Here is a 27,291-nt window from a genome sequence, read left to right on the forward strand (position 1 = left end):
AACAAGGGGAAGTGAGGAGGCTGCCTGCGGTTAGCATTGTTCTGGTAAATGTTGCAAGGTTCCCTTGCAGTGGCGGACTCAACCTCTCTAGTGCAATGGGGTACAGCTTCAGAGTGCAACTGATATTGTATTCATTAATAAACGTGCATGTTTACTTGTATATCAAGAAAAGGCAGAAGGGGTGTGTATGTGTACCAGCTGCAAACTGATGCAAAAACAAGCATTGCATTTTTAAATGAAAAAATAAATACCATTTAAGGCAAAAACACTGAAAAACCTTGTGCTGCGCGGCAATACAAGTGTTAAATACATAAGACGCACTTAGTTGCTGTTCTTAGTTGCTGTTCTTCCAGTGGCCAGAATGCACAAAGAAACCACAGTAACTGCAGGAACAGACGCATTTCTAACCCCCTCAGCACAGGAGAGGCCTGGGGCACATTACATGGCAAAGCCTACTGCACAGAAGAAGCCAGATAAGGCTGACAATGGAACTGGGTTACACTTCTAATACAGGAACAATACATCTTTGTCCAAAACGTGCTAGCAATCTCATTTTAGTACCTTAAACACAGGTGAAGAAAAAAAATGATGGATAAGATCTGTTTTTTTCTGTTTTAAAGCATTATTTTACTGAGATGCTAAAGCAGCAGTGGCCAACTTCAGTCCTCAAGGGCCACCAGAATAGGTCAGGTTTTAAGGATATCCCTGCTTCAGCACAGGTGGCTTAATCATTGCCTCAGTTAAACACTGATTGAGCCACCTGCGCTGAAGCAGAGATATCCTTAAACCCTGACCTATTGGTGGCCTTTGAGGACTGGAGTTGGCCACCCCTGTGCAAAGGGTTTTATATTAGAGATCTGAAAGGTTTGCACATTTCACCCTTTTTAGCTCTGTGAAAAAGTTTGCTTCAATCCAAAAACCCGCAACAGGTTTGCTTACTGTTACTGCTAAAAGTCCTTGGCCATTGCATGTGCAATTAATTTTGATGACTTTAGCTTTCGAAATTCAATCGCGGGACTGCTATTTCACCATTTTTAAATAGCAAAATAGCTCATTGTTACAAATTTATTCTGAATCTCATTTTTTGAAAACTTTTGGAGAGTTTGCTCGAACGTGTGGAGAAGCGACTGATTCTCACACCCCCCGCCAAAACATTATTAGCATTTCCCCTTTTTTAATTTTTTTTTAAACAATTATAAGTAATGAATTACAGCAAGTAAATGTAGGACTCACTGTGCTGACTGATACCAAATAATATTTGGTCATTATTTTCTGGGCTTAGTTTCCCCCCCCCCCCCCCTCCCTCTAACTTAAAAGAAATGTGAATATTACCCATCAGTGTTGTCTTGTTTGTGGTCTGTTTTCATTTTGGAGATAAAGTTACAAAAAAGCAATAGAGCATCAAAGCTAAAACCAAATATTGACTCATTAGGTGAAGATTAAAAGCAATGTTTCGGAAAATTGAGAATTGTGTTCATTTTCTAATTACACACGCATGAATTACGGTGCGTCTAATGAAGATCTTTGCGAGGTCTTCACCATGACGTCTCGCCTGTCCTCCAAAGGAGAGAGTGGATACAGGAACATACGTAATTACAGACGTGTAAGCGAGTGCAGAAGAAGGAGCATTGATTTCCCCAAGATCAATAGGGTGGGTTATTTACTATTGTCTTCTGTCTGCAAAGCTGGGACAAGAGCAGTGCAACAACAACAACACAAAGCACAGATATCAAATTAAAAACTATGGGATTCTTATCCCTTGATAAAGAAGATGCTATTTTTGCACTCGTGGGAGACATTAGCAAATTGACTTCACGGTGAGTGTAAATAGCTGAAAACTCTCCCACACCAGGTGTGGAACGGACCACCTAGAAACAGTACAAATGCCCGGTGGGTCCATGGACCAGTGCCACCGTGGCTATTAAACTAAAGGGGGCTTGATGGCGGTTACAGAGACCCGCCCTCTTGCCCACAACAGTAAAACTGATTGCCAGGGAAGAGGGCGGGGCCTCTGTAAGTGTCTCTTTCCAGAGCGGTATCTCCTGAAGTGTCGCGTTGCCATGACAATGTGATGTCACATGGCGATGCATCCCATGACGCCGCAACATTATGACGCCACATCATGGGAGGAGGGCCGGTAAGAGAGATATTGCCTGAGCCGATATCTGTCTCCAATCCACCCCTGTCCCAAACATTTGTGAATCAAAGATCTACACCACACCTCTTCCTCTAATATGCATTTCTGTACTTAATTCCAATTAATAGAATTAACCTTAAATGATCCAACTTGCCATTTGACACACAATGCATTAGGAATAATTGTTTTATGGTTATATAGTCCTTTAAATCGAATTTTACTAATAGCTTCTCCTCGCCATAACAGCCCCTGCAACTTATATAATATTTCCAGATGGTGTGAAAGTAACCTCTTCTCTCATAAGACAGGGTTACTTGCTCTCGGGAGATCTTAGTACTGAAACGCTCGACGTCGGTTTCCTGCTCATGAATATCTATCCCATTGATGAGATACAGTGCTTAACGAATACCAGGTAACTCTTTAATGCCATGTAAAATAATTACTTCATGCATTCTCCTCCCTTAAGCAGCAGTATTCAGTACACATTTTCTTTCAGGATTGTTTTATATCAGTAAGATGCTGGTGTATCCCCTGATTTCTCAGATATGAATGATTACTTATTGTGTATCTGAATATTTGGAAAAACAGAATGACTGCGCCACCTGTGCTGAAGCAGGGGTATCCTTAATACCTGACCTGTTGGTGGCCCTAGAAGACTGGTATCCTGATTAGGCCGCGCTTATAGTGGCGGCAAAGGCGATAGCGACGCCACGTCAAAACGAATGTATTGAAGCTGTCGCGTGCGCTTATAGTAGGAGCAACGTAACTGCGCGCCGGCTTGGTCGCGATCGCTGGAGGTCACTTTGATTTGATTTTTCCAGCGACCGCAGTGTGAAGTCGCCGGCGGCCTTAGGGTTACCAACTGCACAGGCTAGTTTTTATGCTCCTCTTTTCGCAATAGAACAAAAAGGACTATCAATCCAGGAATACACCGTAAAAGAAAAAACAGAATTAAATAAACCTTTCCCAATAAACTAAGGCTAAGGCCCCGCTGCACGCGCCCGCACGGCAGCCTTGCTTGCCGGCGGCACGTGCAAGTCACTGCACCGATCTGTGGTCTGCAGTTAACTTTTTCCGGCATGGCCAAAACGGGTCGGGTGGGCGCGGCCATGACGGGGGGGGGGGGGGGGGGGCGGGGTCAAAAAACAAGTACAACAAAGCAGCTTACAGAACTCGCAGCACTGCAGCAGCCCCACACACACAGTACGCTCTCCAGGCAGGCAAATGTAAAGAAATTAAAGCAGTGATGTGGATGATAGACTCATCTTGTTTTGTTGCTCTTGCCAGGAATTGCCTCCCAAGCCGTCTCCCGTAGCTCCAGACCCCTCCTCCCCTCCTCACTGGCTCCCTGTGACGCGCCACCGCTCCGGATCACCAGAGCCTTGTAGCTCCGGCCGGCTGACGCGTCACAGCACGTAGTGAGCCACGGAGGGAGGAGGCAGCGGGGCCCACCAGACTTGGCTGGGGGCCCGCGCGCACCGCCGACCGCAGCGGGTCCCCGGTCTAAGGTGACTTGTTGTAAGATCACAATAGCCCGGTGCTGGTTCCCATTAAGAATCTCTTTCTATATAGTGCCCCAACAAAACAAAAAAAAGCCCAAATGGTGATGATTGCGTCCAGCTATGTTTAGTTCTGAAATGGGATGGTTTCCAGTATGTGATGCAATCGATGACTTCATACACTGAGATACTCCCATTTACAATATTGTCAAACTATTCCATTTTAGACGGGATTGATGTATTAAATGGAATAATGTCGGTGTCATAAAACTGTCACTGCAGCAGGAACAAGATGTGATAATTATATAAGAAGAGATTATGAATACTATAACAGCAGAGACATGCTACCAAGTTGCCTTGGAAACCCGCAGAGTGCTGTTTATTACTAATCGTGTGCTGCACAGTTACTGTTTTTTTTGTTTCATTTGCAGCCTCAGTGCAGAAAGTACTTAGCGTGACTAGAAACACATCATTTATATACGGAAAGGAAGTGTCAGGATCTATTTAGGGACGGTTTCTCTTGAATAATGTCACTATGATTAGCATGCTGTTGATAGGGTTGCCAGGTGGCTTCTCCAAAAATACTGGACTCAATGGTGAAAGGTGCATCAGGTCACTTTGTCCAGGGAGGTAATACCGGACACATGCATGTCCAGTATTACAGTACCTCTCATTTTTTACTGGACCAATTATCCAAATACAGGACAGTCCGGTTCAATACCGGACACCTGGCAACCCTAGCTGTAGAAGATCAAAAATAAGAAAAGGAGAGGGGTTGAATGTTGTCACCAGGTCTGTAAAACCTACATCATTCTCCTACTTGACACGTCATATAATAATTAAAATGTAGACAAAACTCTAGGTTATGACGCGATAACACACTGCATTAGGCAGTGAGGCAATTAAAGTGAGCTTTTTAAGTGATAAAAACAGTTAGACTACAGTTTGACTAGAGGTGACTGGGGACTGCATCTACTGCACACTCTTTTACTCAAGACAACAAACGGTAAGCTATTCAGATCACACTATGATCCCATGCTTGTTAGCCTGCATAGCTTAACCCCCCACCCCTTTACAACTTCTTTCACTGCAGCCTCTCCCAAAACTGACTGCACAAAACACTGAAACCCTGAATTGACCCTAGCATTGCAATGCAGCAAAACACTTGAAAAGGTACAGGCCCACCCCTGCTGTTTAGTCTGCACACACTCACTCTGCTCACAACAGCTCCTTGCAGCACTGCCTACCTCTGGCATCATGAACCTGCTATGTCTTCTAACTTTTTTCTTTCTCCTGGCCTCATGGAGATGTTACTCCCTCTATCCACTACAAACTCCTCCATCCTTGCCCACACCCAACATCACCATACACCCTGGACTACTCAAAAGCCTTGCACTATCTACTGAATGTTGGTGGGGAACTCTAAAAACCAGCACACCAACCACTGCTCACTCTAATGGAAAACACCACAAATTTACAACTTGCAAACAACTACCCAAATTTCTACTCATACTATTACTCTCTCTAGCAGGTGATATTGAAACTAACCCAGGTCCTCCCATTTCAGCTCTGTCCCATGCCCCTGAGAATTCCACCTTTAAATTCCAAAAAGGGCTATCTGTCGCCCATATAAACATCCGGAGCCTGCTGCCCAAACTGGATGAACTAAGGGCATGGTGCCTTATGCATAAACCCAAAGCCATCGTTCTTACGGAAACATGGCTATCCTCTAAAACCCCTGATGCAAATATCGCCATTCAGGGATACTCAATTTTTAGGAGAGATAGGTCAAAGAGAGGAGGAGGGGTGTTATTCTATATTGCAGACACCTTACAATTCACACTGTTGCATTGCCCACCAAGTCCACCCTCTTTTGAAACTCTAGTTGGCAAAATCTGCCTCCCCTTTTCTAAGCCCATCTTGCTTGCTGGCATCTACCGCCCCCCTAAAGCCCCTCTACAATCCTTGACTGATATCACCCAATTTCTTGCCTCCATTTCCTCTCTGAATGAGAAGAGTGAGCTGCTAGTTCTAGGGGATTTCAACTTCAATTGGCTTGACCATAAAAACCACAAAATCCAGATACAACTCAAGTCACTTAACCTATCGCAACTCATTTCCCAACCCACACGAATAAACCTGAAGTCGCATAACCATTCCTTGCTAGACTGGATTCTCTCCTCAAACCCCAGCAGAATCCAATCCTCTGACATCCTTCCTGATATTTTCAGTGACCATGCAATAGTGTACTGTGTAAGGAAAATTAAACCGCCCCATTCAAGCCCTAAAGTTCTCCTCACTAGAACATTTAAAAACTTTAACCCACAACAGTTTCTGGATGACCTTACCAACTGCCCATGGCACAGAATCGATTTAATTCCCGACCCTGACTCTGCGCTCGACTATTTCCAATCCGAGTTCTTAAAACTCTACGATACCCATGCTCCACTACGCAAAATAAGGGTACGGGGGGCCCACCTTCCATGGGTTACACCTGACCTTATAGCACTCTACCAGTTCAGGGATGCCTTGTGGAAAAGCTACAAAGTAACTGGCACTACCAAGGATCTCAATCACTACAGATGCCTGCGGAACGTGTGCACAAGGCAAACAAGGTATGCAAAAGCACAATATTACTCTGACAATCTCCACCAAAATACATCAAACCCAGCTAACTTCTGGAAGGTTATCAACAATATATTCCAGGCTCCTAACCATCAACAACCAAGTAATATCACTAAGGGGGATATTACTCTGACAAACCCCACTGACATTGCAAATGCATTCAATGATTACTTTGTGGGGTGTGCCACTAACTTATTAGCGAAACGCAGCACAAACCACAAACCTGAATCTCATCCTGGGAGTACCCCTATAGTCCCACCCCCTCCCAACACTGCCCACAATTTTCAATTTAGCCCAGTATCTGAAGAGGAGATTACACAAGCGCTCCTCAAACTAAAACTAAGCAGCCAATGTGGACCCGACTTACTACAATCTAGGTTCCTACGACTTGGTGCCCCAGCCATTGCCAAACCAATTGCGTCCATAGTCAACTCTATCCTGTCTGCAGGCCATATCCCTAAGACCTGGAAAACAGCCAGAGTTGTCCCAATCTTCAAAAGTGGGGACAAAAACACTGTCTCAAACTACAGGCCAATCTCACTTCTCCCAATTCTATCCAAAGTTATGGAAAAATGTGTCCACTCCCAATTAAGCGACTTCTACACCAAGACAAATTTCCCTAGCCAATTCCAGTCTGGGTTTCGTCCCAAACACTCCACCGTAACTACCCTGCTAAAAGTTTGCAATGAAATCCAGTGCGGAATGGAACGGGGACAACTCACTGGTGCAGTATTCCTAGATTTTGCAAAGGCTTTTGACACAGTTGATCATGTTAGCCTGCTTAACAAACTCCAGAGCTCTGGAATAGGGAAACATGCTTTAAACTGGTTTCAGTCCTACCTATCAGGAAGATCCCAACATGTGTCCATCTCAGGCTCTAACTCCAACCCCCTGGATATCACCTGTGGTGTCCCGCAAGGCTCTGTTCTGGGGCCCCTACTCTTCTCAGTGTTCATTAATGATCTTCCCACAGCTTGTAAGGAAGCCTCAATACACATGTATGCAGATGACACAATCCTGTATGCACACAGCCATAGCCTCTCTGACCTTCAACACATACTTCAGTCTGACTTTTTGAGACTCGAAAACTGGATTTCCCAAAACAAACTGTTTTTAAACACTGACAAGACGGTAACAATGGTATTTGGGACCAAGACTAAATTTGTAAAGCTTCCAGTGACTGAGCTCCTGATTAGAACCAACGCTAAAACCACCCTAACACCTGTCACTAGTTTTAAATACCTGGGCTTATGGTTTGACTCCCACTTAACATTCGGGATGCACATTGATACCCTGACAACCAAGACCTATGCCAAACTAGGGGTACTTTACAGGAACAAATCCTCCCTAAGTCTCCTGGTCAGAAAGCGTATTGCACAGCAGATGCTAATGCCAATTATTGACTATGGAGACATAGTATATGGCTCGGCTCCTCAAACCCACCTTAGCAAACTTGACACCCTCTACAATTCAATTTGTCGTTTTGTTCTCCAATGCAACTACAACACACATCACTGCGAAATGCTCAAAGAACTAGATTGGTCATCACTAGAGTCTAGGCGCAAAGTTCACCTTTCCTGTCTCACCCTCAAATACTTTCTGGGCAAGCTACCCAGCTACCTGAACAAGCTCCTCACCCCTACCACATGCAGTACCTATCACCTGAGATCAGACTCCAAAAGACTATTCATGGTCCCAAGACTCAACAAAGTATCCGGACGTTCCTCCTTCTACTTCCGTGCACCCCAAAACTGGAACAACCTACCAGAGACTCTCATATCCACCACCAGCTTAAATTCTTTCAAATCTAAGGCTGTCTCACACTTTAATCTGGTCTGTAACTGTTCATACGCTGATAATATATATTTTCTTTAACTGTGCATGCAATGTCTTGTATATAATGTATACCTTGTTCATTTATGTAACTGTATTTGTAACCATGTATTATTTTGTTTTACTCTGTGCCCAGGACATACTTGAAAACGAGAGGTAACTCTCAATGTATTACTTCCTGGTAAAATATTTTTATAAATAAATAAATAAATAAAAAATACAGAATATTGCTTTCTGCAATGAATAAACATGACGGGAAGCTTATGAATATTAAAGCTGCAATTCAAGCTGCCGTTTAAAAAAAAAATTCCCATTCAATGTGTGCATCAATACAATCTGCACACTGACAAGGGATTAGTTAAGCTGCAGATCGATCAGTTCTCCTGTAATCAATCGCTTGCCACCGGGTTATTTAATTCAGTTCTTGCACATCATTCTGGGCAATGTAGTCCTGGAATATGATTGACTGGGCAGTTACTAGATACAATTGGTGCACTGCTAGAGAGAGGGCGGGGCTCAAGAGCCAGAGCCTATCAGAAGCCCTATCAGAAGAGGAAGGGGGCTGTCACTTTAGAAATGCTTCCTACATTAGAAACATTAAAAATGTCTTTAAAACGTTTTTTTTAATGCTACAAGTATTTTCTTATAGTACAGAACTGATTTATTTAAAAAAAAACACACATGTAGGATATTGCTTTAACATCCATTTTGAAAATGAACACAATTTTAATAACTTCTTTAACAATTAAAAACATGAAATAAATCAAATCAATTTAAATAATGAAATATTTAAAAAAAAATCCCCATACTGTATATGTTTTGTGAGCAGACGTTTTCATCAATTAGCTTTGTTATACGATAAGCACAGATCTGTATTGACAAGCACTCATGTGGGCGCCATCTGCTTGTGTTATCAACCCCGACCACCAATCCTAATATTGAGAAACTGTTACCTGAAATGCAAGTTCAGAAATCACATTGACACGTTTTCACATTCAGATTCTTCTTGTTTTTTGTTTTTAAATGAGGATTTCAAATTTTTATAGTAATTCTCTTCTCAATAAAAAATGTATGTGTCACCCTTTTACCATACCCCCCAAGTGAGATTGGGGGGTACGCTCCTTTCTGGCTACTCTCAGGTGGTTGTGCTGTAACCTGCTGGTAACAGGAGGGCTGAGTGCTCCGCGGTGGTGTGGGGAGAGCCAGGACAGGGAACAGGAGGGACAGATTACCTTGGTCTTCCTCTGGTGCAGTGCCTCCAGCCAGTGAGGATCCCCTGTGGATATTCAAGGGATGGACCCCCACTGACACTCCTTCATCACAGAGACAGGAACTCACACACAGCATGTCTTTTCTGTATTTATTTGCAGTCAGCTCCAGTATAGAGATTGGCAGGCTTTACATACTCTTTAGCAGCATATGCATTCTTCTTGAACCTCTCTCTCGCTCTAGTTCAGATCCCTTACTAGGTAGCATAATGTCCCTTCCCTCCCAACCCAGGCATGGGTGGGAGGGAGAGAGTTTCTGGAATCACTAACTTCTTCTCTTCACTCCTAACTCTCAACTAACTAACTAACTCATAATTTAGGAGGATGTCCCAATTTGAATATCTTTGGGGAGTGTCTCTAACTCTGACTCATAGCAAGCCAGAGCCGGATACAGATTGGCCCACACACATCAGGGGGGGTTCCAACCAATATCCACCCCTCAGATTGACATCCTCAGAGTTGATAGGCCTGCCCTTGAATACAGATACATTATTCAAGGCTGGAATACACACACAGGCCTATGAAAGGAATTAACCTTTCCACTGCCTGCACTAACAGGACTGACAGAGGAAAGGCCCAGAAAAAGAAGTAACTGCCGGAAGGCTATGTTACATATGTAATATTTTAATGTTTTTATTATGGGTAAACAGGGGGAGGGGTAACCCCCACTCAGCTAATAAGAAAGTAGAAGAGGTGGGAGGTGCTCCTCTGGGCTAAATAATAATAGATACTAAGACAGAAAAGGTCAACCCAGAGTGCACACAACTGGGTGTACCTTTTCTGGCTTAGTAGCTCATGTTTTTATTATCCTTGTTTACTTTTGGCGCTGTTTAGTTTAGGTTTAGCTATTCATTTGAACCGATGTAGGGGGCAGTAGGACAGCAGGCTGCCCAAAAGATTTGTGTCCATTTATTGGCAAGTCTGAAAAAAAAAAAGGTTGGCCACCCCTTGCTTAGTCAATGTGGTCCTCAAGCTGCATTGTGAAGTGGTTGCTACTAGACCCAATAAGGTTATAGTAGGTAGATTTTTCATTTGATACATTTCATTACATAGAACCCTTGCTGTTTAATCACAGTGGGACACGTGGCAGTGGAGTGAATGGAGCAGATATCGGGGACCTGTGGAACACATGCGAATACACTTATGGTTTTCTCATATTTGCTCAACGTTGAGCAGTAGAGGTCTTGGTAATATGTTTACCCTGCATAACCACTTTCGGCTTTAAAATACACAATTCAACGGAAAAACTGAAGTCAATTATATGACATCTCTTTAGTGGAGTTATATTTTTATATTATTTAAATAAGATCCTGCATATGACTTGAGCAGGATCTGAATATACACATATTTTAGTTATGTTAGTTATTTATAAAACCTTTTACTTGGAAATAATATGATAAGAGTTACCTCTCGTTGTCAAGTCTGCCCTGGGCACAGAGTTATGTTGAAAATACATGGTTATGTTCAGTGGTTGACAAATCACCAAAAAATCTACTTGCCACACAAAAAAATCTACTCGCCACCTAGTACCAAACGTGTGCTGCTTGGGCCAATATTTAATCGCCCGGGGGTTAAATCCACTCGCCCGGGGCGAGCAAATGTATAGGTTTGTCGAACACTGGTTATGTTATATGAATAGAGGATATACGTTATATTTGCAGAGATTTCATGGACAGTTGGAGACAGGGCCGACCTAAAAGGCTCTTGCCTTGGGCCCTGTGCCTTCGTGGAGCCCCGTGCTCCCTCCTCTCAGTGCTTACCAATTAGATTGTGAGCTCTTCGGTTCAGGGACGCTTTCCTAAATGTTACTTTTTTGTCTGAAGCACTTCTTCCCATTATGTGTTACTTGTATTATTTGTGATTTATATGATTATGTCACTCGTGTTACTGCTATGAAGCAGGGGTAACCCGCGGCCGCGAGGAAAGAGTGAGAGAGGAGGACGCCGAACTAACCCTGCTGTATCCCGAGCTCCTGCTTCATGCTGCGGACGGCAACTTTGTAACAACAGAAAAGACGTGACACAACTGTAAGTGTGATTCGTCTTGTGTGTTATAGTTTTATTAAAGTGTTCTCGCAGTACCGCACCATTCTTTTCTCTTTGTATTATCTTTGGGCAAAATCGTTTGGTGTATGGTGTGTGAACTTACCTGACGAAGTTGGTTGCAGGCGGCTGAAGTTCGTGGATCCAGGGAAGGAGTCGTTAGTTAAAGCACAGCTTGTATCCACCACGTGCATCAAGAGAATATCTTGTAAGTAGGCATTTCTGTCTTTGTAGTGAAAGTGCCCACTTATTGTGTCTGCTGCGCGATGGTCTGTTCCCTTTGTTTTATATAATCGGAGGACAGCCATTGAAGAAGGCATTCCAGGACTACACCATTGGATTAAACTGTTGGGACTTTTTTCCATTTGGATATCTATATGACAGTGAACATTGGTATGTCTAAAATATCTTTATTACATTGCGCCGGGGACTGCATTTCCTTTTCCTTCCCATTATGAGTTACTTGTATTATTTGTTATTTATATGATTATGTCACATGTAAAACTGCTGTGAAGCGCTATGTAAATTAATGGCACTATGTAAATAAAGATATACATACATACAGATAAGAATCCAGACAGGTACCATGCTGTAGTGTATACTATATGTAACCCTCCCAGCCCGGCTCCCTAGGGAGATTATATCGGTGTAGTGGTGTATTAGACATCGGCATTGATTTACCTTTACTCCGGGGTTGTCTGTGATTGGCTGAGCGAAAGAAAAGATGGACGCCAGAAGATTTTCTAGTACAACTTCAATCTTTATGAATGGTCCCAGGCTTGGGATCACTGCAGTCACAGAACATGTAGATTGACACAGTTGCACTTCTTTTCATCCATACTGACATCACTCTTTATATAAGTCTTCCCTCGGTGCCCACTCTTAACACACATGGGAGGTGCATTTACTTGTTACTTTACTAGTAATCACCTGGTGGACTGGGCCCCCTTCTTAGCAATATCCTTAATGTCCCTTTTACTGTGGGCCCATTCTGAGATCCTGGCCTGTTCTGTGCAATGTTACTGTTGCCTTAACAATCTTTGTTTGGAACTGGCACTTCCTCAAGGGGTTCTGAATACTGTGAGTTGGGATCTGCAGGTAAGGGCTGATCCCAGACATCCTGGAAGCACTTTTGCTTGACCCACTGAGGCATGTCTGAATTCTCGTTACTGGGACATGCTTTTCTCTATTTTGGCCATACTATCGGTTCCTGTCAGAAGGGGCAATGAACCTATCTGAAACACAAAAGATGGGCTTGATCTATGCTATACTTTGGGAAACATCTTCCCCACCTCTACTTTCTGGAGCTTCTCTATGGCTGCCATGCCGGAACTCTCTCCCAGAAACCTCTGCTCATGTCCTTTGTAGATCCTATGACACAGTACAGCAATCACCACTGGGTTAACAGACAAAATGAAGTATTTTTAGGAGAGAGAGCGAGAATTAGTTCCATATCAGTTTCTTAATTTCATTGCTGCATGAGGTCAATATGCTCAGAGTCGTTATCCAAAATTCATGTTACAAGTTTAGCTAGAATATGGGGTAAATTAATCCGTTTTTGGAGACCATGCAAATGCACTTACAGTATGAGGTTAAATGTGTACATTTGTAGGTTTTGTTCACTTTGTTTAACCTCCAAAACCTTATTGTGTTATAGTACAAAAGAGAGACAAGTGGTCAGGTTGCTGGGTTGCACCGTCAATGCTGATGCATACAGTACATGTTTTTTTTAACTAAATGTTCTGCAAATTATGCAGATGGTAGCCAATTTATAGTACCCCAAATGTAGCAGTACACTCAGAGGGGCATACCTAGATATTCAACTTTTCCACGGATGAATCAAGTGGTTAAGAATTGTGTCACTGATTTTTATGGGAGTTTAACAGGTTGGCTTATTGCAACAAATAGGAGCAAAATCAACCAAGAAGCGAGGACGCACTGATGAGTGTTACATTTTTATTACATGTATTATTTTGTGTTGAGAGAGTGAGAACATATTCTGCAGTACAATACAATGGGTGACAAAAGGCAGTAACATGCACATGACATGTAAACACAATTAAAATAAAGTATCAGATACTAATACAAGAGGACCCTATTCAGATTATCTTAATACTGCACATATTCCAATGAGACTAGAACATACATTATATAGGGAGTGGAAGTGTTACAGGGACAGGTAATGCAGAATGTCACCAATGATAGCATGGGATAAAATAAAATAAAAAAGTTCAGTGAAATCTGGGCCTCAAAAATATTTTTAGCAACAAGAGACTGTTGAGGTCTCCTTACTTTTACACATTCTTTATGAAGTTTAGGATAGGATCAGGCCCATAAATATTCATGCGGAGTATGGGTTCGGGGGTATCCAAAAAATAGGTGATAAGATAACGCCTACCCGGTCACATTAAAACAGTGTGTGTAAAACCAGGAAAAATAAATTACGTATAATGTTCTTATACAGTATATATTTCCCCTAGATATCCATATATCTTACTCCAATAAGGTAAGTGACAATTGCTGTACAAAATCAGAGATATACTGTACCTTGTGATGCTTTGTGTCTGGGCCTGATCGTTGTCCTCCTGTGTGCTGTCTGGGAAAGTAGATGAATAACAAACGAAAAGGTCCAAGGGACCTTAAAGCTGCAGTTCAGTCAATATCCTGCATGTGTGTGTTTTTTAATAAATCAGTTCTGTAGTAAGAAAAAATACTTTTAGCATTTTCTGTTTGAAAAACAACAACTTTGAAAGACCAATTTTCTTGTATTCTATTTTAACAGCCATTTGCTAAGGCACTGCCCCTTCATGTCCTGTCACAAGCCCTGGCCCACCCCTTTGTCAGCCCTGCCCTCCCTCTAGCACATGTCAGTGCAGGAGTGCTCATGAATATTCATGAGCTTCCACTGACAGACAAGCAGAATATAAACAGATCCCTTCACTAATTATGTCACCAAATTTCGACCTATCAATACATGGAGAACGAATTGACCGGCAGCTATGCAGTTCTTTAGGTAATTAGAGATTGCACACATAAAACTATTGAAGTAAAAAAATATATAAAAAAAGACTGAACTGCAGCTTTAAGAAAGCGCCGTAATCGCGAAACATGTTGGTCTTTTTGCCTCAGATCCAATTAAGCTATTTTGTATCCAAGTCACCCTCCTTCATCATTTGGGTGGTGCGTTGCAACTTTTTCGTTTGTTGTTAAAGAACATAGCAAAATGAGCATAGATTAGAAACCCATGAGTGCATTTGCATAATATCTCCATGTCCCTAAAACCTCTATCTTTCTCCCGTATCACATGGCGTACGGGGACTAAATTGCAAACAACGATTCTGGATGAATGTAGCAGTCTGTGCAGAATTTTACTTACTTTCAATAATCACCTTTTTTACCATTTGCAACACTGTTTATATTTTTTTTAAAACTATGCTCGGTTAAGGAAATATAAGTGATTAAAATATTAAGGCCCAGATCCACAGGGCGCCGTTACTGACGTAACAAGGCGTCAACTTAAGTAAACACCTCATTAAGTGTTATTAAGTATCTTCAAAACTCGATAACGTTAGGCTAAGTGCTGTTTTCAGCCCGAAAGGGCATTGCATTAAGTATAATGGACATTAGTTCTAGTGATATACAATACATAGACACCTTACTAACAGTGGCGGATTTGAAAATCCGCCCCCCCTAGGCTCTTAGCTGTGGGGCCGCCTCCTTGCTGGCGCCCCACTCATCCTTCTGAGCAGCAGCATGACGTCGCACAGCACCGCGTTGCTATGGTAACGCGACGTCATGACGTAATTTGCTACTGTGACGATGCTTTGCCATGGCAACAAGACGCCGTGTGACGACGCGGTTCAGAAGGAGAAGGAGGGTGGCAGGTAAGAAGGCGCTTATTGGTGCCAAGTACCCTTAGTACTGTGGGGACACTCATTTGGTGTATTGAGGTTGGGTGTGCTGTATATATATGCTTTGAGGTACAGGTTGCATTATATATGTGTTCAGTAAAGCCGTTATTACATACGTGCAGTGCGATTATTGTTAGTGAAAAAAGTAGGGAAAGTCCCTAGAATAACCGAGGCTACTAACTGGGCAAGGAGTACAACTTTTCCACTTGATTGAAGACAGACACCAGTAATAATAACTACTAATAGTATAATAAACCTCCGGTACTCACTCAGGGTGTTGGGCAATGGTGTATACCGGATAGAAGTACAAGAGGGATACCTCCCAAAGGGGCGCCCCTAAGTAAATCACGGCCCGATCACCTGACGCCTCACCTCTCCCCTGTGTACCGCGTGGAGGTAATTCGCCGGTCTGTACTCACGAAAAAGCCGTTCCTGATTATCACCGGTATGGATCTCTGGCAGCTCGTGTCCACGCTGCTTCTGGCGTCGGCGTGCCCCAACCGGAAGTGACGTCGCATAGAGAAAAAAATGTGTGCTTGCTCCGTGGTCACAGTATCTTCAACAGCCAACGCATGGATGAATAAAAACTTTATTAGCAACTAGTGATGAACATCAGCAAGAGCCACTCTGACGCGTTTCGTCCAGGCTTGGACTTTATCAAACGCGTCAGAGTGGCTCTTGCTGATGTTCATCACTAGTTGCTAATAAAGTTTTTATTCATCCATGCGTTGGCTGTTGAAGATGCTGTGACCACGGAGCAAACACACATTTTTTTCTCTATGCGATTATTGTTAGTATTTGTTCCTGTGTGGGGATCATCCCACTGTGCTGGGATCCCCCACAGGTGGAGGCGCTGCACCAAGGTGGACAAGTGACACCCCAGGCTAACAGTGGCGGAGGCTCAGGTCTTCTGCTAGCCAGACAGGTAACGGCAGTACCGGTAGTCCCTTTAGTCAGGGGGGAAAGAGGGCTACATATGTAAATATCTTTATTTATATAGCACCATCCATGTACATAGCGCTTCACAGCAGTAATAAACGTGACATAATACTATAACATATAATGGGAATAAGCGCTTCAGACATAAAAGTAACACTAGGAAAAGGAGTCACTGCTCCTAAGAGCTTACAGTCTAAGTGGTAAGTAGGAAGAACGTACAGAGACAGTAGGAGGCTGTTCTGGTAAGTGTGTCCGCAAGGGGTCAAGGTCGGTGCATGTGAGATGTATAGCATCAGCCACAGAGCTACCCACATGCTTCGTTAAAGAGGTATGTTTTAAGTCTTAAAGGTGGAGTGACAGGGTGTTAGTCGGATATTAAGGGGAAGGGCATTCCAGAGGTGTAAAGTGCAATTAGTGTGGAGTATCTTGTAACAAGCTGTTACTTGGTGGCTCACATTCTAACACTTGTGTACAGTAATTGTAGTGTGTGTCATGATATACCGTTTTCTTCTGAACCTTTCAGATTTGTGTGTTCTTAATAATGGACTCTGTTGGTCAATTAATTATTCAGCATAGCACCATTTTTTGCTACAGGACAATGCATTTTATTAGTAGACAAAATGCAATTTACAGTTTGATCCCTTATTACATTTTATCACAGTACTAATGACCAATTGATTACAGCCTCTTGGTTATTGAGAACTACTTACATTTAAGACTACCTTCTGCACTACTGTCTGGGAAGTACATTGCACTTCATGGCAGTCTTCTTTGTTACTATTAAATTACTGAGTTCACCATCGCACATCACAATGCAAGATAGAGAATCTCATATAATGCACTTTATGACAGCTAGTTAAACCCCTTATGCTGTAACTACATTTTAAGATTATCTATGCTAGAAGACTACTAATAGCACATGTCACATTCAGCTAGGCTCATAGAAAGTAAACATGCTGCAATATAATCAATTGTAAGTATATAAAAATGCAAAGCTTCTTCGACTTAATTGAAATATAATATTACATGCCCCAAGTGCTGAACTTCACTGCCACCACTCATGACATCTACCCTTCCCCCTGATTGCAGGAGTGAAACTCCCATGGTGGGAAATGACTTTCCTGTTGGTTATTTCTATAGGTTATGTGGCAATCTTAACAGGTTCAATGCAACATCTACAGTATATGGTTGTAAGCTCTATTTAAAATTGCACTTTTCACTATGAAGAAGGTGCATCAAGGAACTGAATGTAAACCGAGATAATCAGTGACACTATACAATGCAGCATATTTGTTTCTATGAAGTAGGGGGAGGGGGAGGGAGGTGCTTGATCTTCCCATTCCCACAACACCCCCTCCCAACACAATACTCCTGTCAATGTTTCTGATCTCTTGGCCTCCCTCTCTGGTACAAACAAAGCTGTAACAGGGACTTATACCTGTTGAAAAAACTATCTCTAAAATCCAGAAGGGATCTGGTTAAGTGTAGAGGCAATTAACCAGACTACTGGTTGACCTGAAGAAGAGCTGATGTCTTGATGCCACAGAAGGACTGTATGCTGACAGCAAGACAAGGGGACAAGACCTCTATAGATGCTGACCCAGGAGAACAGAGAGGCCTTCCCCTACAGCAACAACAACAGAAACAGATAAAAGACTTTCTTGTTGGACTGTCATTTATTTATTTTATATATATATATATATATATATATATATATATATATGTAGCCAGGTCCCCCCTGCCTGCCAAGCCCCCCACTCACCTTCCTGGCGATCGCGGGTGCCGCCGAGCCCAATGGCGGTCCCGTCGGCCGATCGGAAGAGTGGGGGCGGTCAGAGTCCTGCTCGGGGGTTGTCAGGGCCGCGATCGCGTCATTAGGGCTCCCGGCGCTCCCGAAGCAGGGCGGCGAGGGCGCCGCCAGCTTCTAAGTATTAGCACATGCGCAGTGCAGATTTTGGTGCGGTGGCCGGCCAGGGACATTGCGCATGCGCAGTGATAGCGCGCGAACCCTAGCCTACCAGGGACAGGCTCTTGGAAGGGACTACAAGTCCCATGAGCCTCAGCTGCGCCCCACGTGATGCCAGGGAGCCAATAGGGCTGAAGTATTGCCCTGCAGGCAAGAAAAGATACATTTTGCGGGTTTGCAGCTATGCAGTTAGTCAGGACCAGGACAAGCTAGGGGAAGGAGGTGAATGCAGGGGTGAGTGACCCACTGCATTAGGCCAGCAGCCCCCTAGGTCCCAGTTAGGTCTTGAGCCACTGTGTAGCTTGTGGTGCTATAGGGACAGGTCCTAGATAGGGACACTGCCCCAGTAGCTATTTGGATAGTAAGGGACACAGCGCTGAAGCCGTGCAGTCCTGCGAGGTGGGTTCTGGGCTCAGAACGCCACCAAAGACACTGAGACTAAGGTGATATTATCCATGCTGGAATTCACCCAACGCGGTAAGGAGGACGACGTCGGATCGGGCGGAATCCCTGACGTAGTCTGCGGAACCCGGGGTGGGAGCCCCGGGCAGGTATCATTCTTCAAGTGCACCAACAATCCTACATTATACTCACACGGTACCGGTGGCTGCGCAGTCACTCATATCATCTCACCTAAAGAGTGCGGGACATATTGTGTGGGGTTATTGGAAACGGGGTGGGATCACCCGGTGTAGGTGGGAGCGTCCTGCGAGACGCAGTAGTTAGTGTCTCCTCCAGAGGGGGACACCTGTTATACATGAATACGTATTGCAACAGTAAAGTCATTGGTTATTTCACATACAGTGTGTTGAGTGAGATATATATATTTGTTCTGCGAGGAACCACTCCTCCTCTGGCGGGAGCCATCGCAGGTGGAGGCGTTGCACCACGAGATTGTGTTATATGTATGTACCCCAGGTTCCCCGTGGCGGAAGCTCAGCCCTCCTGTGAACCAACAGGTAACGCACCACACCTGGTAACATATAGGTTCCCCCTCACATACTGTACACTCTATATGCGATTGGATGGGGGAATACCCGTTACATACATATATATATATATATATATATATATATATACTGTGACAAACGGCTTACTCCGGGGCTCCGCCGTCTGTCCGGGACTGTTAGAACACGGTCTTTTAGGGTAGGTTAAATGATGAGACGTCACGTACTGTTCCTTTAAACAGGCTATGCCTGGTTTATTCAGTCCCAGGCACTGAGACTGCCACAGTTTAAACAGAAAACAAAGCCAAACAAAAAGCTGCTCGTCTGAGCGATAACTTAAACTTAGATGTCCCTGACTCAGAGTTGGAAGTGGCTTGTCCACTTCCACCAACAAAATAAGTACCTTTGCAGTCTTTAGACAAACTAACAGAATGAATGAAGCGATTTGGGAAAGAGGCTTTCTCACCCCTCTGCAGTTCAGCAGCCTTCCAGGCTCTTGGGCGGGGCTCAGAGGAAACAGGAAACAGGTCTTATATACCTGAACTCTAATCAGCATGACAGGTGACAGAAAACAGGCAGCAGACAAACTGTGGAATGGAGTGCCTGTACCACGAGGCTGCCCTGTTCAGCTTAGACAGGACAGAAACTGTTCAGTATCCTGGGAGCCCTGTATATGGAGTTTATTACCAACCCCTGGTTTCTGTCACATATCCTCCCCCCCAGCTCAGACCTCGAGGTGTGAGCGACCATGGATATTAGGGAGTGCATCCTTGACAACCCGTCGGCATTGCCATGTTTGTGCCCCGACCTGTGTTCCACAGAAAATTTAAAGGGCTGTAGGCTTAGGAACCACCTGGTCACCCTAGCGTTCTTCTCCCTATTTTGACACATCCAGGTAAGGGGTGCATGATCTGTGACCAATCGGAACTTTCTCCCCAACAGATAATACTTGAGTGTCTCTACAGCCCACTTTATTGCGAGACACTCTTTCTCGACTATGGAGTAATTTTTCTCCTGGGGATTTAGTTTCCTACTTAAATAAAGGATGGGGTGCTCCTCCCCTTGAGACTCCTGGGAGAGTACCGCCCCCAGCCCTACCTCAGATGCGTCGGTTTGGACTACGAATTCTTTGGAGAAGTCAGGTGTGACCAACACTGGTTGGGCACAGAGAGCTTCTTTCAGGCTTCTAAAGGCCTGTTCGGCTTCGGGGGACCACTTTACCATTAGCGGTCCTCTTGCTTTTGTGAGGTCGGTTAGTGGGGTTGCCTTAGTTGCAAAATTGGGAATAAACCTCCTATAGTAGCCAATTAACCCCAAAAAGGTCCTTACTTGTTTTTTTGTGACTGGCCTTGGCCAATTTTGTATCGCCTCTACTTTGAGTGTTTGTGGTTTGAGTAACCCTCTACCAATAGAATACCCCAGATACTTGGCCTCCTCCAGACCAATAGTGCATTTAGCGGGGTTAGCAGTTAGTCCAGCAGACCGAACTGCGTCGAGCACAGCTTGGACCTTTGGAAGGTGGGACTGCCAATCTTCACTATGGATTACCACATCATCCAGGTAGGCGGCAGCGTACCGAACATGTGGTTTTAAAATTTTATCCATCATTCTTTGGAATGTGGCGGGAGCTCCATGTAAGCCAAAAGGCAGCACCTTATATTGAAAGAGGCCGTCTGGGGTTGAGAAGGCTGTTTTTTCTTTTGCCCTTTCTGTGAGGGGAACCTGCCAGTACCCTTTTGTTAGGTCTAGGGTTGTGAGATATCGGGCTTTGCCCAGTCTCTCTACAAGTTCATCCACCCTGGGCATAGGATAAGTATCAAATTTTGACACCGCGTTTAGTTTCCGGTAGTCATTACAAAACCTTGTTGTACCGTCTGGCTTTGGGACTAAAACTATAGGGCTGTTCCACCCACTTTGGGATTCCTCAATTACGCCTAGTTTTAGCATTTTTTTAACCTCTAAACTTATAGCCTCTCTCTTGGCCTCTGGGATTCGGTACGCTTTAAGGTTAACTCGGACCCCCGGTTCAGAGACTATGTCATGTTTAATTACGTTAGTTTTACCTGGCTGTGTAGAGAAGATTTCTTTGTTCCTTCTCACTAAACTCTGGACCTCTCGTTTCTGATGCACGGACAGTGTTTCAGCTATGCTAACCTCTGGGTCAGTTTCTTGATTCTCTGACGGACCTGGGGGTACAAGGGTTAACAAGACCTCTCTATCTTTCCAGGGCTTGAGTAGGTTTATATGGTAAATTTGCTCAGGTTTCCTCCTACCTGGCTGCCTTACCCTATAATTTACTTCTCCCACTCTTTCCAAGACCTCATATGGCCCATGCCATTTAGCAAGGAATTTACTCTCCACGGTGGGAACCAGAACTAGTACCCTATCACCTGGAAAAAAAATTCTGACCCTAGCACCCTTATTATACGTATTCCTTTGTGCTTCTTGAGCTTTCTCCATGTGTTCCCTCACTATGGGTAGGACTGCAGCAATGCGGTCCTGCATTTGGGCAACATGCTCTATTACACTTCTGTAAGGGGTAACCTCGTGTTCCCAAGTTTCTTTGGCTATATCCAGTAAGCCCCTTGGATGTCGGCCATACAATAGTTCAAACGGGGAGAAGCCTGTGGATGACTGGGGAACTTCCCTAATGGCAAATAACAGGTATGGTAACAAACAGTCCCAGTTTTTCCCATCCTTATCGACCGCCCGGCGTAACATGCTCTTTAAGGTTTTATTGAACCTTTCCACTAAACCATCTGTTTGTGGATGATAGACTGAGGTTCTGAGATGCTTGATTTTTAGGAGTTTACATAGCTCTTTTGTTACTTGGGACATAAATGGTGTTCCCTGGTCAGATAAGATCTCTTTAGGAATTCCGACCCGGGAAAACAGAAGTACTAACTCTTTTGCTATGTTTTTAGCAGAGGTGCTACGTAGGGGAACTGCCTCCGGATATCGGGTAGCATAATCTAATATTACCAATATATGCTGATGTCCCCTAGCAGACTTTATTAGGGGTCCTACTAGATCCATAGCAATCCGGTCAAATGGTACCTCTATTATGGGAAGGGGTACCAATGGGCTGCGGTATGCTTTGAACGGGGCGGTGATCTGACATTCTGGGCATGAGGAACAATAGTTTGTAATTTCTGCCAGAACCCCAGGCCAATAAAAGCTTCGGAGAACCTTTTCTTTTGTCTTTTCCACCCCTAGGTGTCCCCCCAATGGATGACTATGTGCGAGGTGTAATACTACGTTACGGAATGTCCGTGGTACCAACAATTGTTTAGTTGTAACTGATTTTCTTTTATCAACCCGATATACTAGGTCGTTCTCTACCTCGAAGTAGGGGTAAGCAAGTGACCTATCTGGTTGGCCATGAGTACTATTCTGGTCCCGTATATTTCCCCTTGCTACCGCTAATGTGGGGTCCTCCCACTGGGCCTTCTTAAAACTCCCAGGACTGACCTCTAGGTCAGCGAGGGTCTTATCCTGTACTGGGGTGGTAAGTGCCTGATCAACATCTTGATTTGGGGTATTCCCTACCAAAGTAGTGATGGGGAAGGGAATTTCACAGCACTCCTCCTTTTCCCCTTTCTTATTTGGGCCCTCGTCAACCTCCATTTCTGAAAAAGGGAAAGGATTTGTTTCTTCTAACACTTCGTTATGGTCTGCTATTGAACTCTGGGCGCTATTCTGAGCTGGGGACCACATTTTTAGAAAATGGGGAAAGTCGGTCCCTATTAACACATCATGTGCCAGTTTGGGTACAACACCCACCTTGAAATCTAAAGAACCAAATTCTGTTTCAAAAAAAACATCAACAGTGGAATATTCATGATTATCCCCATGTATACAACAAATTGCCACTCTTTGTGAACTGTTTACCTGTTTCTTCTTAATGGGCAATAGGTATTCGGACACTAGTGTGACCATACTCCCAGAGTCAAGAAGTGCCCGAACCCTCTTACCATTAACCTTTACAAATGCCCACAGATGGTTATTCAAGGGGTCCTCTGGGCTAGGGCCCATACATTGGGACAACAGCGAATAAGGTTCCACGCTGTTGCATTGCATGGGCTCATCATTTAGTGGGCAGATTTTTGCTGTGTGGCCCCTCTCATGACAATTTACACATTTAGGTACATAGTCTGTGTCCCACTTAGAGCCTTTTCCCGGCTCCCCATGTTGGCTATTGCCCTTAGTGTGCGAACCACTGTTGCTGGAGCGGCGTGAAGGTGGTCGCCGCTCTTCAGCGCCCCTTAACCCCGGTACCCTTTTACCGTCTCTGGAAGAGTCCTGGAACCTCGGATAGTGGGGTTGCTCCACGACTGTGGGTTGCGGGTGCTCTTCTGCTGCACTGTACCTTTCTACAAGGGCCACAAGCTCATCCGCATTGTGGGTGTCACTCCGACTGACCCAACGGCGTAAGGCAGAGGGAAGTTTCCTCAAGAACTGGTCCATGACCAACCGTTCCACGATGTGGCTTGCTGAGTTGATCTCGGGTTGTAGCCACTTCCGGGCGAGGTGGATGAGGTCATACATCTGGCTTCGGGTGGCTTTATCCATCGTGAAGGACCATGCGTGAAACCTTTGGGCACGAACAGCCGTGGTTACGCCGAGGCGGGCGAGGATCTCGAACTTCAATTTTGCATAGACGTTAGCTTCGGCGGGCTCTAGATCAAAGTAAGCCTTCTGGGGTTCGCCGCTTAGGAAGGGTGCGATTAGACCAGCCCACTCAGCTTCTGGCCATCCCTCTCTCTGTGCCGTGCGTTCAAATGTGAGAAGATAGGCTTCCACATCATCCGAGGGTCCCATCTTCTGAAGGTAGTGGCTTGCCCTGGTCATTTTCGGAACTGGGGCTGCCTCTGCCAGTGGAAGGTTACTGATAGTCCCCCTCAGGATCTCGAGTTCCTGCTGTAAGCCCTGAGCGAACCGCTTTTGCTCCTCTCTCAGCAGGCGGTTTGTCTCTTGCTGGTTTGCATTAGTCTCTTGCTGGGCTATTAACAGCTGTCGCTGGGTTTCACTCGCCTGTTGCTGGGCTTCATTCGCATCTTTCTGGACAGCGACATTGCGTACCAGCGCACTCACCACGTCTTCCATCTTGTTTGGAGAGAGAGAAAAAAAAAAAACCTTCTTTTTTTTTTTTTTTTTTTTTTTTTTAAAGTTCTTTAACCCCCAGACCTTTCAGTGTTCTGCCCGCATTCTCCACCATATATGACAAACGGCTTACTCCGGGGCTCCGCCGTCTGTCCGGGACTGTTAGAACACGGTCTTTTAGGGTAGGTTAAATGATGAGACGTCACGTACTGTTCCTTTAAACAGGCTATGCCTGGTTTATTCAGTCCCAGGCACTGAGACTGCCACAGTTTAAACAGAAAACAAAGCCAAACAAAAAGCTGCTCGTCTGAGCGATAACTTAAACTTAGATGTCCCTGACTCAGAGTTGGAAGTGGCTTGTCCACTTCCACCAACAAAATAAGTACCTTTGCAGTCTTTAGACAAACTAACAGAATGAATGAAGCGATTTGGGAAAGAGGCTTTCTCACCCCTCTGCAGTTCAGCAGCCTTCCAGGCTCTTGGGCGGGGCTCAGAGGAAACAGGAAACAGGTCTTATATACCTGAACTCTAATCAGCATGACAGGTGACAGAAAACAGGCAGCAGACAAACTGTGGAATGGAGTGCCTGTACCACGAGGCTGCCCTGTTCAGCTTAGACAGGACAGAAACTGTTCAGTATCCTGGGAGCCCTGTATATGGAGTTTATTACCAACCCCTGGTTTCTGTCACAATACATATATATATATATATACACACACACACATTTGTTTGGGGTGGTAATCAGCCTAGCTACCCACCCAGTTAGATAGGGCATATACAGTACCGTCAATTTATTCTCCAAAGTGGAGCAGGTTTTTCTTTTATGTTTGTGTTTACATTGTTAAAAGACAATAAAGCAATAAATCCTTATATTAATATCAACCTAAAAAGGTCTCCATTTGCATACCTCTGCACACATCTCTTACAGGACCCCTTTCACATAATGGAGAGCTGCTGCTTAGCACTGAACTTGGAGACCGGAGAGACGCATGCGCAGGGTAAGTGAGGATCCCATCACCTAGCAATGACAGCAATAAACGGAGGCACACACATGCAATGACGTCAGACGCCACCCAAAACATTGTGAGATTTACGGACCTGGAGTGGACCTATCAGCGACGACGGAGGATATCCAGATGACGTCACACGCCAAACAGGAGATTGTAGGATCTTGAAACAGACGGCGCGGATTGGTGTGAATGCAGGACACCGGCAGATAATCACAAACACGGGACAACTTCGGATTTAGGGACTATATATAAGAGACAGTATGGGTTGTTTGTATTATGCCACTTACAGTTAAGAAAGGCTATTGCATCGGTCGAAACGTCGCAATTTTGGCTCAATAAATGAAATTAGTTTGAAGCAAATCTGTAGTGCCCTGATTCACCTTTTTTCTTCTGACCTGTAAAAAAAAAAAACATGATTTATTATCCAGAGTTGGCGGCAACTACAAATTTAGGAAGGGGATTTCATATGCTGTTTCCTATATTCACTGAGATAAGGTACCAATTATGGTTCTCTTTTTATGAGTATGTTACGCTTTTTTAGGCCAAAGAGAACTATATCAACATACTTTGTCTTTGGTTTTACAAACTGTTTATATTTGCAGCACTGTATGTATATATTGGCTGTTGTACGAGCTCCTTTTGTTTTCTTACGAATTAACATAATAGCCTGGCACAGGAGCACATTGACTTTACATGATGGCTACAAATGTATATTTTCAGTCAGAAAGGCGATGCACATACGGTCTGGTTTATTTTCTTTGCATCCTCACAAATAGGATTCAGTGTTTAGTTTAGAGGTGTATTGTTTCACACAAAGCCCCTACATTTAGAAAATTCAACCTCAATACAGTACTAGCTTTGGCAGGGAGAAAGAGAGTGATGTTATTTTAGAATTCTTTTTATTAAAGAAGAAACACAAATGGCTAAATAAAGCAGTTCAAGAAAAGGTTCAATGCAAGACCAATAACTCTTTTAAAACAATAGATTTCAGCACAGTTAAGATACAAATAATTATAAAGTACTGCTATTCCACAAGACACCTTCCAGTCCTGGAATAAACCTTATGGCCCATTCACTTGAATATTGGGCATATTTGTTATAGTAATAATGCTCAATTTATAGTGTACTACAGGGAAGCGCAAACTTTTCCTGCGGTGCCCCCTGTCTTCCTTGTCCCGCTCTCGCGCCCCCCACCCCATACCTGGTATCCGCGTCAAATGACGTTGCGGGGTCATGTGACCCGCGGCGTCATTTGACGTGTGTGACGTCACGTCACGTGGCCCCTCGGTATAATTTGATGCCGCATTGCCATGGTGACGCATCACCGCCAGCTGGATCCCGGTAAGTGAAGTGTTGCCGAGGCCTCACGCGATCCCCCGGCATTTAATTTAAATGCTGTGGGAAAGAGCGCGGCGCATCTACAACTGGTCGCGGCCCCCCAGCAAAATCTCCCGCCCCTCCTGGGCGGGCTCGCACCCCAGTTTGCGCACCTCTGGTGTACCATATACTACCAATGGGCAGAATGCAAATCATGCACACTAACTAATAGAATGACCTCAATTATTGACGACGGATAATAAGATTATGTTTGGGCTGCCCACAATTATGTGAAACAACCAACAGGAAAACCAACACAGAATAGAAATAACCATCAGGAAAGTCATTTCCCACCATGGGAGTTTCACTCCTGCAATCAGGGGGAAGGGTAGATGTCATGAGTGGTGGCAGTGAAGTTCAGCACTTGGGGCATGTAATATTATATTTCAATTAAGTCGAAGAAGCTTTGCATTTTTATATACTTACAATTGATTTATATTGCAGCATGTTTACTTTCTATGAGCCTAGCTGAATGTGCCATGTGCTATTAGTAGTCTTCTAGCATAGATAATCTTAAAATTTAGTTACAGCATAAGGGGTTTAACTAGCTGTCATAAAGTGCATTATATGAGATTCTCTATCTTGCATTGTGATGTGCGATGGTGAACTCAGTAATTTAATAGTAACAAAGAAG

At 44.1% G+C, this 27,291-nt stretch overlaps 1 protein-coding gene across 1 annotated transcript in view; it reads right to left on the reverse strand.

Annotated features, from left to right (window-relative positions):
- The window catches only part of ODAD1 (outer dynein arm docking complex subunit 1), an 84,721-nt gene extending 59,235 nt beyond the window's left edge, over positions 1–25,486 (reverse strand). The window contains exon 1 of the mRNA XM_075605360.1: positions 25,369–25,486. The gene's annotated coding sequence lies outside the window, so the exon portion shown is untranslated. The remainder of the gene's footprint in view (positions 1–25,368) is intronic.
- Positions 25,487–27,291: the final 1,805 nt, after the last annotated feature.

The sequence above is a fragment of the Ascaphus truei genome, chromosome 6 (genome assembly GCF_040206685.1).
Source record: "Ascaphus truei isolate aAscTru1 chromosome 6, aAscTru1.hap1, whole genome shotgun sequence".
NCBI lineage: Eukaryota > Metazoa > Chordata > Amphibia > Anura > Ascaphidae > Ascaphus > Ascaphus truei.